This window comes from Bombus vancouverensis, chromosome 1 (assembly GCF_051014615.1).
Source record: "Bombus vancouverensis nearcticus chromosome 1, iyBomVanc1_principal, whole genome shotgun sequence".
Classification (NCBI taxonomy): Eukaryota; Metazoa; Arthropoda; class Insecta; order Hymenoptera; family Apidae; genus Bombus; species Bombus vancouverensis.
Window position 1 is genome coordinate 6,327,134 of NC_134911.1, and position 16,604 is coordinate 6,343,737.

The 16,604-nt window shown below is 40.7% G+C and overlaps 1 protein-coding gene across 7 annotated transcripts in view; it reads left to right on the forward strand.

Moving 5' to 3' along the window:
- LOC117160721 (uncharacterized) overlaps positions 1-16,604 on the forward strand; it is a 124,880-nt gene that overhangs the window by 24,320 nt on the left and 83,956 nt on the right. The window contains exons 1-2 of one of the 7 annotated variants that reach the window (XM_076623941.1): positions 603-1,051; positions 1,242-1,546. The exons of 3 other annotated variants lie outside the window; for them this stretch is intronic. The gene's annotated coding sequence lies outside the window, so the exon portion shown is untranslated. Of the gene's footprint in view, positions 1-602; positions 1,201-1,241; positions 1,547-14,286; positions 14,307-16,604 lie in introns of those variants that run through there. 3 more of the 7 variants (XM_076623924.1, XM_076623957.1, XM_076624000.1) reach the window with 3 other exon arrangements.

Genomic DNA, 16,604 nt, shown 5'->3' on the forward strand with positions numbered 1-16,604 from the left:
TTTTATTCCAATTGTATATTATGTATTCCCCAATATATAATAGCCACTTTACAAATTGATCGTACACCTGAAAGCACTGAAAAATTCAATTAAACAGATGTCCCATTTATCCTTATCTATAATCCTCATGTTCTGTCATTTGTAATACGATTGCACTAAATGACGCCTTTGGTCTCAAGACAAGCCTGCAGACGTCTTGTTATTAATCTCTCTAGTTACTGTCCCTATATACTCTACAGTATAGTAACATTTTCGTACTACGGCATCATGGATAAACCATAAACAGCTTCCCAAACGTTCATACAACTCACAATCAGAATGAAAGATAGTTACGCGAAGAAGGTGGCGCGAGAGGCTGATGAGAGGGAACTGCCTACCCTCTCGCGAGCATCATCTCGAAAGCCGAACACGAATGAGAATTAAATGCGATGTATGCGCAGCGCTTAGAGGTGGCGCGCAGTGTAAATTCGATTTCATCGAATCGCGCGGCTGAGTCACGGGGATGACTAGTTCCTCTCGCCGCCGTCATTCCCGTTCTCATACAAAAGGCGCGGCGATATAAGTGCTCACCTTCTTCGAGTGTCGAGTTTCTTTCTCTCTGTCGAGTGCAAATGTCGGGGAGTCGAAGGTAACGAGGCAGAGAAAAAAAGAAGGTCGGTGTAGTATGAGTGGAGAAGAAGGAGAATGGAGAGGAAGGCTCCTCTCACCTCCTCGATTGCTGATGACGCGAGAAGAGCATCAGCGATCACCAGCAGCTCTGTGTCCAACGACGTTCGCTGTAAAGAACGAAAGTGCGAGTGTGCGTATAATCATCGCGAGCGCGAGTACGTAACGAGCGTAGTGTTCGTGCGCGTGCATGCATCGTTTGATGAAACTTTGCCGTGCATTAAAACGTCGTGGAATTCCTCACGTTTTCTATTAAATTGCTGCATACTTAGAGTGGCTCACGAACGTATTCGAACACTTGCAAATTACTTTTATGAACGTATTCTGTGTTATATGAAACATTTTGAAGTGTTATTAGCACTATAACGACACCTACAACTAACGTGTTTGTATCGTCAATATCGTGACATATCTGAAAACAGATATAAAAATTAATTATTTACGCAACCCATTATCCATTATGTCAATATCCCTTCTATGCTTAAGATGATTATTCGTCCTGTGAATTTTTTATCAATTATATGTTTGCAGTAGGTATGTATGTAGTATATTGTAATTTTTATATACATTTTCAGATCGCTTCCAAATGTGATAATCGTGACAGCACGTGTCTTATTATAGCGTTAGTGAAATTTCTTAAATGTTATATAACACATACAGAAATAAAAAGAATTCACTTGTGGGTCACGCGTTATATGTAATGCGGTGATTCTGTGCTGTGCCGATGATATTATTGCGTGTGCACGCCGAGGTTTGCGCAAGCCGGAGGTCGTCGCTGTCTGACCCGAAGGTATCGCCGCTGTAATGAGAAATGTCGGTGAATGTGTTGTTCCGTAAAAGGACTCCCTTATAGATTGGATTATATATATTGGATCCAATGGTAATTTAATTTATTTCGATTTTTGTTGTTTGGAAATATCAAGGTATTGAGCGATTAAACTTATCCTATAGCAAATTCTAGCTTAAACGTAACTTCTTAAGTCTTTAAGATTATCGCTTTTCTTTTCCTTTTGCTTCTTCCATTTTCATGTTTCAATGGCGTGACAGTACTAGTTCTCTTCAGAACTTACGAGTCACTTTTGACGTGACACTTCATTACTAGTTACTGGAACAACTCAGTGGGAAATACTTTTGTGTATGAAAGTTCTGTGTTTTACACCTTTCAACGTAGAAACAACTTCAATACCACTCTTTAAATTCATTCAAATCATTTCCTTAAACGTTCCTCTTCAAACCCATCCAACCAATTTTTTCAAACATTTCTCCACAAAGTCTTTCAAATAATTTCATTCAAATGCCTCTTACGCTTACCTTGTATTACCTACGGAAGACAATTCAAATTCGTAGATGGCGCCACAGACAAAAAGACAACATTCATATAAACGTATTTTTATCCCGGAACAAAATCAGGATTACATACTAGCTTCCTTGCAATACAGAAATTCCGGGCTAGAACTTCTTCTGGCTATCTTTTTGTCACATCGGCACTCAAACAGACGATGAAACAATCCGTTCGTTTTTATTATTTATAATTTCATATCGTCCGTGGCTATCGTATTTCGTATTGCCTCCGAGTTTTCTCTTGCCTGGGTCAGTTCGCAATCGATTATGAAAAGGCATCCACGCATGATCGTATGTACACGTACTCGTAAGTTGCAAACAAGCGCCGGTGACAATGGAAAGTTTCAATTAGAGAGCGCAAGATATTTTGGTGACGACGATGTGGCTTGGTTCGTGGCGTGTTTCCATGGTGTAATGCTCGTCGGATAAACGAGAAGCAGGAGCGATTTCGTCGCGCTTCGTTCTTGAAATTGCGTACCACGCTTCAACTGATGCGCAAACAGCGGAGAAAGAAGAGCAAGACAAAAGGCATCGGGAGATAAAAACAAAAAAACAAGGCCGGATAGCTAACCACTCGCGAGGAACATTCGATCGTCGATGCTATCTTTCGTCTCATTTTCTCACTCGCTCTCGTCCACTTCTCTATACATCTCTCTCGTTCTCTTTATGCTGGTCGGCCACGCAGTTACCAGGTTGCGTGAGAGCCTGGCAGCGCTGCTTGCTACCTCTTCGAACGAAAAACGAAATACGATTCTAGGCAGTGACGGTGGTAATGCATTGTCGAGAGAGCCTCGTCAAGGTAACACGAACTCCACGCCGTGGCTCAACGTGAAATCCATAGACCTGCGGCTCTTTAATGCTCGAATCCCTGGCAAAGTAGTAATGCAGAAGCGAGACCAAAGAGATTTAAAGCCGAATTGGTCCAACTACACCTTTTTTAAATTTCTAATTCCATTTGATATGAGAATCGTAGTGGTGGAACTCGGCGTTAATTTTTATAAAATAGCAAAAAGTTCCTTATATTTCTTCGTATCGTGAAAGTATCTCATGACGGAGAATAAAATTATAAGTTAATTAATTATGAATATAAATATATTAATTATAAATTAAGTGGACGATACTCGTCACTAAATTGAAATCCTCAAATTGGACTTGCGCCACTGTAATTTTCAGTCCGCCGTATAATTCTACAGGTCGTGCGAAATCGGCTGCTTTCTCAAGCTCATCCTCCACTCCAAGCATGGAACATAAATTCCATTTTCTCTTCATGGGCGCTTTATACTCCGCAAATTACATTCTTTAGAAAAAGCTACGTTTAATTTAAGTCAGGTTAACATTGACTTATACTTATTCATTATATTGTACGAGATAACAATTTTGTAACAAGACTTTTAACGATAATAATTCACGCGGTTCTGCGTGTAGTAAAGTGGCAAACATTTGTCGTTAATGCGCTCCTTTCAGTTTCCATTCTACGTAGTATCGATACACGGAAACATATTTTCTAGATCATTTGAAATGCATTAAAGGTGTGCCATTAATCCGCTAATACACGCGCATAAAAGAATACGTTAACAAATCTACTTGGTCGGCTCGGATCGTGTTGTGCATATAAACAGCACTGAAACGAAATCGATGCCACTCTTTCGGTTCACTTGCTTTGCAAAAGTTTCGAATCCATTCTGCACACACCGAGGAGAAGCACATCAAAAGATATCGATATAGCCCCCCATATAACGGGCGACTACTTGCAGGTGCGCTGGCGCGCGCACACGCTCGTCCATAAAGCAGTGCTGTGACGAAATTCAATTTTTTATTCAGAAATATCGGTTCTACAAGCGCACGAGTGCTCGTTTCTCATTCCTACGTGGTGACGAGTGCCTTCGCGACTGTAAAACGTCATACCGTCACGCGTATATTTGCTACCAAATAAAAGCGTCATAAGGAAAAGCAATGAAAACCGCAATACGTGTCCGTCAAGGATTTTTACAAGTTCCTCCCGCTTTCTTTTCGGTAGTGTCGATGATTCGTGATAACGCCATCGCGTGTTATTCGTAATAACGCACCGTGGAATATTTCCATGTTATTAATTCTCTATTAATAGTAATGACAAATCTATTTCGATTTTGTCAGGTTCATTTTTATTAGAAATTCTAGCATATAGGTAAAAAAATGTGAATCCCTAAATAGAGAAATTAGTATCTGAACGAAGATTCATCTTCTTCGGTGAATAGGTTAATTGACTATCTAATTTTTCTTATTTCACTGTAGACAAATCGTAGTAAGCTCTTGCTGTTCAACCTCCAACCGACCCTCATTCCAGAATGCCATCGCTCGAAATAAAACGCGCAGTGTATTGAAACGACGGAATATATACATAATATCAAACGCGATGGCACTGAAATATTCGAAGGAATAATCTTACTATCACGGAACCCGACGATCATTTTTTCACCGACTTTAACCTGCTGAAGACCAGGCAATAACAGCACCGCTCCGAGCCTCGGGAAGTGTATTATAAAAGGAAGCATACATTAGTGCGAGAAAGATGGAAGGACGAAGATCGAGGGAGACACTACGCGTAGCCCTCTAGCTGTAAGGCACGATGGAACGCGCGGTCATATCCTCGCGAGTCGGTTCGGTTCGTTTCTCAGTCTGTTGTGTTAGTGGTTGTTCGAAGGCGTCCAAAGGCTGCGCGAAGAACGACCACGTACCGTGGCGAACTTCGATCATGCTTCAACGGGTGGCTTCCTTTGTTTAAAATCATCCCGTTTGCCTGGCTCGTGGGATTATATCTGCTTGAGCGATCAAGCATCTGAGAATCATCTTGGAACAAATGCTCGGCCGTCGATGTGAATCTTGGCCCTTCCTCCGCCATCGTCCCCTCGCGCCTCGCGCTTCATCTATCCCTGCCACTCGTGTCTCTCCCCACCATAAACCAACGACAGACATCGGTGGGCTAAACACACGTGGAAAACGCTTTATCTTGGAGCGTGTATTCCATGAAATTCCACGCTGTCGGTCGATCCATCGTCTGTGACCGACCACGGCACCGACGTAGGAAATCATCGTCGATTATTTTTAATTTCTTCCTCCGTTAAAGTTGGAAATTACCGCGGCTCCTGAGATCGAGGCGTCTCGAACCGGCAATCTTTGTTGTAAATGGTGCGTATAGGAAAATGTTATGAGTTAGTAAAATTTTTCGAATGGCTGTGGCTTAGGATCGTTGTTAGAGATTTTTGGATGTAGAGGTTTATTTTTGTATGAACTCTGGGTTTATTACAACATCGAGTCAATACAGAACTGAAACGAGCGAGAACATATTCATCTCGTTATTAATAATGCTAATTAGAATTTATAATATGCGGATTCTCTTTTATATAATTTTTTTGCACCGGGAAGCTCGTACAAATAATACCGCTACCCATACCATCGTATATTCTCGCCTGGCTTTTGCTGACCAAGCTGATTAGCGATTCGTGATTTATGATTGATACGTTAAAGAAATTATATATAGGAACAATACTGCTTGACGTATTTTGTTATTTCGTTGAAGTCTTATCGACAACAGGATAATAAAAGGGACGTGATAACCCATCAATGTTAATGATATGAATATGAATGGAGGTTTACAATAAATACGAAAATGATAGGATGAAAATATCGTATAAATAAGTGAATATTGAAAGAGGATTCATCTGTTTGCTTTCAAAATCAATCAGGTCCTATTATCGTATCGCGGTAAGAGGTACCATGATGTAGAACCGAATGTTTGTTTTACGCGCATGCGTTTTGTACGCGTTACATATATCGGTTGAAATGCGATATATTTACGTTTCTCGTTCGAAAGGTATTCAGAATTACTGTTTGGTTATTCAGTATGGATCAAAAGAAGTCAAAGTGGCTGGTCGGTTTCACTGAGACTGTTTATTGATTAGTCAAGACTGACGTTTAACAGTCTTTATTCAGTATACTTCACTCGCACGTGTACTGGGTGTTCTTTTTTTAACTGACGGAAATTAGGTTATGGTTACTCGGACGTTGGACCGTTTTGTTTACAGATGTCGTCACTGTGCTTTCCTTAAACTTAAAAGCAGATAAAGATTTAATTGTCGTAGGTTATGAATATTCTTAACATAGAATATATACGATTAATATCAAATTTCTTCTTCCATAATAATAATCATACGGTAGTATATGTGGACGATGAAATAATCGAATTTAATGAGTCGTACTTCCTCGTCAAATTCAAATTCTGGAGAAACGACATTTCATACACACCAACACTAATATAATCAGTGTACGAGTAAGCTTGATAATTATTATATGTAGAAATGCACACAGCGTGATATATTCGATTATACAAATGGTTGTTAAATTGCTCTTGAAAGTGCATTCCGGTATCAGTAAACCAACAATTCGTTGCATTTAATTAAGTTTAGCCCGGACAAATATATTTGTTTACCATCACACCAGCAGTCAATACGTGTGCGAGGACTAGTAATGCGATCCGCGGATCTGTGGTCATGGTTTGCTACACTAACCGGGATAATATTTATGCGTCGAGCACGCGGCATGCCAACTGCTCAATAACCTTAATTTTCTTAATCGAATAAGACTCGTTGCTGTAATCATGCCGGCATTTTTTCCAATCATGCCTCGGCGAGATTAAGTTATATCGCAGCACGTTGATTGATTTTAATCAAATTCTGACAGAAATTAATACAATGCTTCGCGCTTTCGTGCTAGTTATCGCATTTATAACTAATTTCAATTTTCATTGCTTTTTCGATACTTTGTATCTTGTTTGACATTATCAGGTCTTTTTGTCAGATACTATCGAATCTAAATATAAAGGTCAAACATTCACCATTCATTCGCAATTACACTTGACAATTAGAAACATTACACAGTTTAGTAATAAACAAAAAGATATACTTTTTTTAATTGACTTAATATTTCAGATTTACCAAATAAGCAAGGTTAGGTCTGGATTAAATTTCAATGAATTTATTTAACTGAATTGAAGAAATTGTTGGCCCAAATCTAACCGAATGTTGTGCTAAGTTCTGAACATTAACTATGTGGATTAAACTTAAAATATATCAAATTTAAAAAATTTGTTTCTTCTTTAAAAAAAAAAAAGACTGGAATCAAATAGTCAAAGTTGGAGAAGGTCACTGAACAGTATAATTACCGAAAACACATTTTGAGAAAGATCATTCCACTACCATGTAAAATTAATTAAATAAAAACTAAAATTAATCGAATAGTTAAAAGCACATTTTGACCCGCCATAATTTATTCCGTAAATAGAATGACTTAACGCTGTTTGCAGATGTCGTTAGTTACAGCGGAACCCGTGTACCGCGAATCCACTTGGGCCAGTAACACGGTGAACGCGCAATTGACGACGTTTCGGTTACGACGCGAACGCGCGGCCAAATGCAGTGCATCAACGCGGCAATTATAATTATTTTGATTCGACATCGTACGCTTCGTAGTTCGGTTAAGGCCACTTACTGCTGTTTCACGCACTCGTTCACCGTTAATTGGATTTAAATCAACGCATAGCGTGAAGAGCATTTTGAGCCGATGCGCCATGCCAGTTGAATTATATTTGGCCCGAACTATATAACGATTAGTACAGACTCGCTACTCGGCCGTGTTGTGGAATTTTTGCCACAGGCTAACGCGTTCTCGCTTATTTTTACCTCCGTTGATCCTTTCCTATATTTTCTGCGGGATTTATACGTGCCCTTTTACCAGTGAATAAATTATGCAGAAGTCGAATGTACGTGCCTAGATTCCGGAATCAAATATCAGGAAATAATCAAGAATGAATTATTTATTGGGTCGCGCGCGCGGTCTTCTTCGGGCTGATGCCTAGAAAGACATAGAACGATCGGACGAACGATGAGAAGGAAGATGGTAAGAATGGCGCGTGGTGGGGGTAACGGTGAGATGAGAAGGAGGCTGCGAACGAAAATGACGAGGAAGTGGAAACGAAACGGAAGGCAAGGACGAGATGAGGGAATGACAAAGACGATCAGAGCCAGTGGTGGAAAATGACCAAGTATAAAGGGAACTAATAGAAAAGACGGAGATAGAAGACTGAACAGGAAGGATGGGCACGAATAGGTGGTAGAAGCTGCAGGTGTAAAGGAAGACGACGTTCTTTGCTTATTATTACGCGCAATCTCCTCCTTCGATTCGCAACATTTTCGCGGCCACCGCACCGATATTTCGATCCTTCGCTCCTCGAATCTCATTATTTTCAATTGCCTGGTGGCGTCCACGCGAACGTTGTCTCGCCTCGAACCTTTACCAAGCCAGAGACAGAGCGATATCTATCCCCGTATAACCTTTCCACCTACACCATGATGTCGGAGGTCAGCACCTCGTCGTTTCCGTTTTAATCGTCGAAACGATTCCCAGAGCCGACAGTAATATCTCCGCTGTCGATATCGAATTGCATAACTTCACCGTGCTTCGGGTCACGGCGAGGAACAGAGTTGTGTCGTCCGTATGTAAACGTTAGGTAGAGAGGAATCGCGCGCAGGTTTCTGTCGGTTAACTCGGAAAACAGCGGCGTGGAGGAAGCAAACGGTGTCACCCTTCGAAGTCGGTTTAAACGGTCCGCAGGAGGTTCGTTAACTTCCACTCTAATTCTGAATAAAATATAACGAGTTGGGAGCGGCAGTTCGGCCTTAAGCCAACCGACTTATCGATTACCGAGTTTCGAAGAAAATTCCAAGATACCTCGAGAACATCGCAGATTGCTTTATATCGCCGTCTGTTCTACGAGCTTGTGACAGGGAAATTGATCATCGGTTTCGGTTCAGAGTACATATACTCTATCTCTTTCTATGTGTGTTTTCTCTGCTTGTTTCCCCGGCGATGAAACCACCGACGACGTTGTCTCTCCTCTTTCGAGACCTGTTTGCGCTTCGAAAGATATCCTGGCCGCGTTAAATTATGGATACTCGACTCTCTCGTTAACGCGAAGCATACCGGGCTTCTCTGTTTGAGACGGATAAACCTTCGCTCGGCAAACGTTCGTTTCTATCTCGACGTTTTATCTCTCGGCTATTTCCGGGATATCATTTCTTTCGTATACACTGATTTTCCTGCTCGTCTGTTTTCCTTCTCAGTTTGTACATATCCGTATCAACGCTGCTTCGTGACCAATTTACGCAGTAGTCGTTAGTCGAACGTAAAACAATTTCGTTTGCACTCTGTGTCGTGTGTCCCTGTGTTTTTCAGTTTACACGGTTCCATTTGGCTGGTTAACTCGACGAGAAATGCGGAAAGAAAAGTGGACGAATATACGGCGGAATATTTTTACTCGTTTGAAATTATCATTTGTCACTGGGAATTACTCGCTGTAGAGAGGGAAGTCAGCTTCAATAACGTTACCTTTGATATGTAGCATGTTTTCTCGCTAAATGTGTCAATTGACATCCGAGGTAGCGGAATGCAAAACAGAATGCAATCCATAAACTAGTGACGTATTACTTGCGCATTAAAGAGATAAGAACGGGCCCTCGTTACACTTTGCAGCTCTCATCTCAAGAGTTGCTAATCCACCGCTTTTTTACCCAGTTTTATGTAATGAAAAAAGGAACGTTCAGCGAACTGTGAACGAGCTGTGTTTTTACTCAAACACAGGTATTCTACCTTCTGCGAGTGACGTTGATAGCTGTGCAGAAGAAATCAAGGAAATCAAGTAGGATAAACGCAACAAGACAAGGTTTGCGTAAAATATTGATCAACACGAGATCGTAGTTATAAAGATATTACACAACATTATCGCTGGTTCTCTAATGTTACTTACATACATTATAATGAAAATGGAGAAAGATACTGTGCCTTCACCTACTTTATCATGAAGCACTATGAAGCATAAACCAGTCAATAATGAGCAACAAAACATTTTTATTATTATGAATTTCATTGATCTCAAAATTCATCATTTGGGAGAATAAATAGCTTAACCAAAGAAATACAAAGTTCCGATATTCTAATATTCCGTTCCTCAAGGAATTCACTACCCATCAACGTACAACTTAGAACCGGCTAGCCGGGGTCTATGCACACGCTCCCATAATTGCATAAAACTTCGATTGGTTCGAAGCTCCCACCTTCCTCTCGCTCGCTCAAGCACAAACAAGTCGCGAGCGATCGATAATTACAGTCCGTTCTCTTAGTACGAAAAGAAAAAAAAAAAAGAAAAAAAAGCGAAGTGCAGAAAGGATTGGGAAACGAAGAGGAGGCAGGGAGAAAAAGAAAGAAGCTGTTCACCGGTGGCCTTTCGCGCATCAAAAAACACTCGCCGTTAACGACGCGAACGTGAGAAGAATTTTAATCTTGGCCAGGCACGAGAAGCGGAAGAAGAAACGTCCGCGTGGCACAGTTTCGACTCGCGGCATGCCTCTCGTCGCGTATTCACAATAAATTTTCTGATTTAGCTCAAGTCATTTACCCACTTCGTTCGCCAGTACCTCCATTCTTTTCGTCATTTCGCGTTTCGCTGTTCACCCTCCTCGTCCTCCTCCTCCTCCTCCTCCTCTCTCTGCCACCCTACACTACTTCCGTTTAGCGTCTGTTATTCTTCCGGTTGGCGCGTACCACTACTACCACTGTTCCCATCTCAGAGTCTCAAAGTCTCGAAACATTATGTTCCAGTTATACGCTTCCGTACTTTCGTCTCTCTATTACTCTCTCGCATCAATACGTAAGTCTACAGATAACTTGTTTGTGGTTGCTGTCTGTCAATGAGTTGTTCATCGTTATGAGCGGTTATGTTCGAAAGTCTGAATTGCTAATTTAACCCTCGGGTGAATAGTGTACCACAATGGTAGATCATTTTCGATCTGTACGTTTTCTATAATTACTTGATTAGGATTTTGAAGAATGTTTTAGTTAGGAATTAAGGACTATTGTAGTTAAAAATTTTCGTCGGCTCTTTGTCATCGTTATTGCGAACGTACGAATGTATATAGTTACCTGACCTTATCTTGTTCTAGTTGTACCATGAAATAATGGTATTATTATAACCTTACATTTCGTTAGTAGCAAACGTATGTCTTTTATGTATCTTCTATATAGACGTCCTTGTAAATTTCAAATTTAATCGATATTTGAATTTAGTATAGTTGCGGCATCTGCTATTCTTCCGGTGACGCGTATACCGCTACTCTTTCGTGTCTCGAAGTGTTCCAGTTATCTACGCGCTTCCGTACTTCCACTCGGAATGGATAGAGGGAAAAGGAGAGCGCGCACATCCAAGCCTAGCCTCTCCAGTGCCAAGAATAGCCCGGGACGTAATCACGTGCCGCCACTTCTGGTAAAACAGTTTTAACTCCCGGCCGACTTGAATGGAGACGACCAGGCGTGTCGTGTGCCTGTCCCGCACGTGCGCGCCTCGGCCTGTTCATTGAACGTGGTATTTTAGCCGTGTAATGATTCACGTGTGCCAACCAGCCGCACGTCGTCGGGGAAGTATTTTAAAACACGCCGCCAGAGGGGGAGACGCTCGCGAAATCACGAGAACTTTCATTTTTACAAGAATTACAGTTCCTTCTTAACTTTGGGTAGATGCTATGACTTAGATTATGGAGAGTTAATGATTCTGATTTAGTCGTACGATAGGCCATTAATGTGACTAATGTGATTTATTTTAGTTAATGATACTTGGCATAATGGTCGTTAAAGAAGGTAACTAGAAACAGGTTATAGGTTACAATTGATGTGTTATCGTTACTTGTGATATTTCTATGTTACTAATAGTTGGTATGACTGAATAAGGGTAGAATTGTCTTGGACAGATATTATGGACAGATTGGCGATTCCAATTTAGTCATTAGGAGATTCGATATAAATGATTAGCGCAAGAATTAATTACTCGAAATAAATCTCCTTCCTTCCAAAAGGTAATCTAAAGGTATTCTACGTAGATATCGTCAGTACTGGCGACATTTTTCTTGCTAACAGTAGGTTTTACCGAGTGTAATATTGCTAGAGGAATTCTTTAATTCAATTTTCGTGGAAGTAAGCATCGCGTGGGGAAATTTGATCGTACATTTCGGACTTATTTTTATGCGTGTGGTATCATTTGTGTAGTTTGTAAACAGGTTTCGTTGGAAACAATATTCTGACTGGAAGTGTCTGGATGTAGAAGATAATCGAGAAGTGATATCCCATGATCGGTCCTGTTTACAATTGGAAATCACGATATTTTCAGACTGATATTGTCCCTGTGATAAATTCGTTATTCTTCAATCTCTTGCGCAGATTCGGACAATCGGTGTGTGTTCGATAACGGAACCGCATCGAATTCATTGCGTTTCGTTTATAATTCGCCGCACGTTGTTAATTGCACGCGAGCATAATGATGATAATTGGTATCGTTATGTTATAGAGCATTGGAACGGACATGCGACTGTATACAGCTGCACACGGTGGATTATACGCAGTATAAATAATTCGGTGCTTCCAATGTTTATGAAATATCCAATGAAAACAAGGAGAATAGCTAGTTCTCTATATCTGCTCGTGTGACTCGAAACGTTGGTTAAATTTTCAACCGTTAATTGGCATGATTTGTTTTAAAGTCTCGTTTAATCATTACTCCAACATTTAAGGCGTAATTCCATTTTGTACTAATATTATCCATAACTGTTGTTATGGAGAAGTATATGAATGTAACTTCCAGTGGAATCAAAATCGATACAACTTGAAAATATCAGTTTCTTAGAACGCATTAAGAACACATTATGTTGTAAATTAAATTTGCCAGGAAAAATAACGATGATACGTGAAACGAAATAACGATAGCCAAGTGTCAAGTCCAATAATAACGTTCAAAGAAGATAAAATATTATTCTCAGCTTGTAATCCAAGGAAACCGAGAATAATTTTCCCAAGCGAAACAGTAAATTTCCTGAATCGTATCAGTTCTGTAACAGATCTGTAATATAGTATCGTGCCAATATATAACTTATATAAGCGACCTGTTTTTTAACCAAGTGGATTCAAAACAAATATGCCGCGTCATAAATACACTCGGATAATTAATATTCCACGCGTAATCGATACGGTCGTGAGCGCATAATAAAGAGAAATATAAACGAATGGACACTCCGTGTCCACCACTTCGGGGAATCGGTCGTTATCAATTTAAAATCGGCTCTCTTCGGATCCAATTTGCCGATACGTCGCATATATTTTTCAGATTTCCTGGCGACGTAATCGAACGCGTCTCGGCGTCGTTTATCAACGCGTCGTCCGAGCGTCGTTTGTACAATTTCCAGAATGAATAATGTGGGCAAATCATCGGAATCACGCGCCGCTTATATATGTATATATGTACATCTACCTCGCCGCTTTTCTACATTTTTCCACCTTTACACCAAGGCAATGATAAATGAACGGCCACCGGGGGGACACAGTGGAGGCGTCTGCTTCGTTTCGCCAACCATTTTCTCTCAGTGACCCAGAGAAAAGATTTGACCGTGGTATTTTTGACGACTCGCATGAATAATCCACGTAGAATTTGATAATTATCTTGGGGAGAGATGGTGGATCTGTAAGGTAGGATCTTAACTTGAAAAAATTCATGCGTTCAGACTATACGCGTAAGTCTCTATTACGATTACAGGAGACAGACACGATAATTGACATTTCAGATTTTTCATATAGAAGTAATTTTTAAATTCCGTATATATTTTCCGTGTCAACGAGATATTACTAAAATTCTATTCTTATCAGATTCGGTTTTCGTTTGCGAAATTTATTTACCTCGGAAGTACGAATCCACCAAATTTCATCTCGATCGGTCACCGATGCAATCCGGAGGAACGGCCAACATCGAACGTTTCCATCGAGAAAACGTCATGCAGAGGTTAGCCGCGATCTCTCGCGGCAGATTTTGGGAATGATCACTGGCGAATTGCTCGTTCACGCAAGATCGAGTTCTCGACCGCAGCATGCGATGGTACGTGCGCTGTCCCACGCGATACACAATATCCGGCGCAGAAACGTGCCAGAATTTTATTGAGAAAAAAGGCTGAAATAAGGGGGGAGGGCAGCCGCGACCTCATCCCGTGTCTTCGCAAGCCCTTAATCTCTTCGATTATTTCGTTTGGGGATGCCGCCAACAGATGGTGGGTTGGAGAAAGCGGAGAATCAATTTCAAGGAATCAGCCCCCGGGCTCTCTGTTTCTCAGCGGGAGAAGCTAAACGCGGATAGAAAGAGCGAACCGGCTGGGGAAACATTGGAAATTGCTTGGACGCTGGTAATTATACGGTCCTGCCTTCTTCGCCCCTCTCCACTTACCCCCCCCTCCCTCTCCCACTCGTTTTACTAACCGTGGATCACGGCTGAAAAGGTTGCAAACCCGTGATGCGTGGATCGAGAACACGTCCATTATCATAATTCGACGTAAACTGCAAGAGAACAGTGTTATATCGCTGGAACTAATCCTTGCTAAATTTTATTCCATTTCCGACTGGCCGTTTTTCGACTGTGGTATTACCCATCTAACCTAAAAATTGACTCTAGCCCGTTCTGAAGTAGCAGTTATAAGAGAGGAAATTAGGAAACGATCGTTCGACGAAATCACGTACCGTGAGTCACGAAGGTATTCGAACGGTCGTAAACGTCTTCTATAGATATGTCGTGCGTCTTATACGAAACATTTTGAAATTTCGTCGGCACTGCGTTGAGACGCGATTGTCGTAATTTAACCATATGTTATACGTTTTAATGCGAAGATATTGAAATTTACATAATTTCTTTGCTGACTACGGAAAATACAAGAATTGAAAGTATTGATCACAGTTTTGTCCAAGATGCGATGAGAAAGTTGGCTTTTGATTTCATGTACTACGGCGCGTCTTTCCAAAAACACATATGTGAAAAATATATCACCAGATAGGATCGGTTCTAGGGAATTTTTCACTTCTTAACTTATCCTATTATAGCCTTTCTAAACGTGTTATACCATACACACTACATATGTATATACACGTAAAAGTATTTTATGATATACGCTGAAACAGTTTCATGATTCACCGTACGTGATTTCCTGAAACGATTATTCGGTTGCTTCGAAATTTCGATTTCTGAAGACCAGTTGGAAGAACGTTGGTAGGAAGCGAGATTATGAAGCGTTTTAGTTTACAGCTGAACTATAGGCATAGTAAAACGGCGTGGCGTATATATAGCGTAGATAGCGGATTCTTACTAGCTAGGGCGGCATGCATCACAGATAGCTGAAATCATAATCGCACAGGAAGTGAACTCTGCAAACTGCGATCATTACAGACCATCTACTTCGCGACTCGCTAGCCTCGCGAGGAACTATAGATACTGGCAACAAAGAATTCTAAGTATACGTTCTTCAATCACAGACTGCGATAAAAGTTTACCCCTAAGGGGAAAGATTGCGAAAGAAAGTAACTTTGATTGCTGATAAATTTCTCATAAAATAGCACGCGCACGTATGTAGTCGATAACCCTAGGTTTTTATGTGCGAAGTGGGATATTTCGCGGATGTAGATGGCGCGTTTGTAGATACATAAAACAACGTAATTAGTTTCATTTGTAAGCTACACGGCTTCAAAATAAACACGGAACTCGAACTATAACATGAAATAAACAAACAGTAGATAGAATAACAGGGCAAATATGCACAGTAAATAATATGCAGAGGTTATGTCCGTCGATAACTTTGCGCTATCGATACATTTAACATCCGCCTGAATCGTTGACATTTCAGGATTGATTGAAACAATGCCATGCACTATTTTAGTTACAGCATGACTATTGTAATTCTTTTATGACTATAATTTTCATATATAATTATGTGCATATTTTTACACACGTATAATTTCATTCTTGGTTTACAACACTCATATTCGCAAGACAGATGCAATAATCAAGAGAAAAAAAATGTATTCTGTCTGAATAAAATTCTTAAATATGAATGCATATTGCAGTACTAATAAATGAATTGTACAAATGCAATAGACGAAAAATCGTCGTATACTCTATAGCGTTTGAGGGCTAAGTTTGCATTTCAGACTTTGGAACCAAAACAGCGATGTATGACTCATTGACAGGCAACAGCCGCAAGGAGGTTATCGTGTAGACATTTACGTATTGACGCAAGAGAGTGATAGAGAGACTTGGACACATGGATAAGTTGTGCAATGCTGTTCACAGTGTGTACGCTCGATAAACAATAGACGCAATGCATAAAGATAACGTAAACGTGAGTGACACGCCTGTGAGAACGATAATTGATTAAATTTAGCATGAAATCGGTTTCCTCGCCGCTGTTACGCGTCTTGATGGCCTGACTGTCTCTCGCTGGAGATTTTCAAAGAACAATGACCGTCACTGTGATCGAAATAAAGCGAGAGGGGAATTGAGTGGCGCGTGCACGCGCGCGCACCAAGTGCGTTCACGCGAAATTAACAATCGTTTACAATGCCTGCTTTGTGCTCGTCTTGAAAATTTGCGTGCTACGGTACCGGTCGACAAATACTCGCGTATAAATACACGCGGGTCACACCGTCTCGTGTCCCCG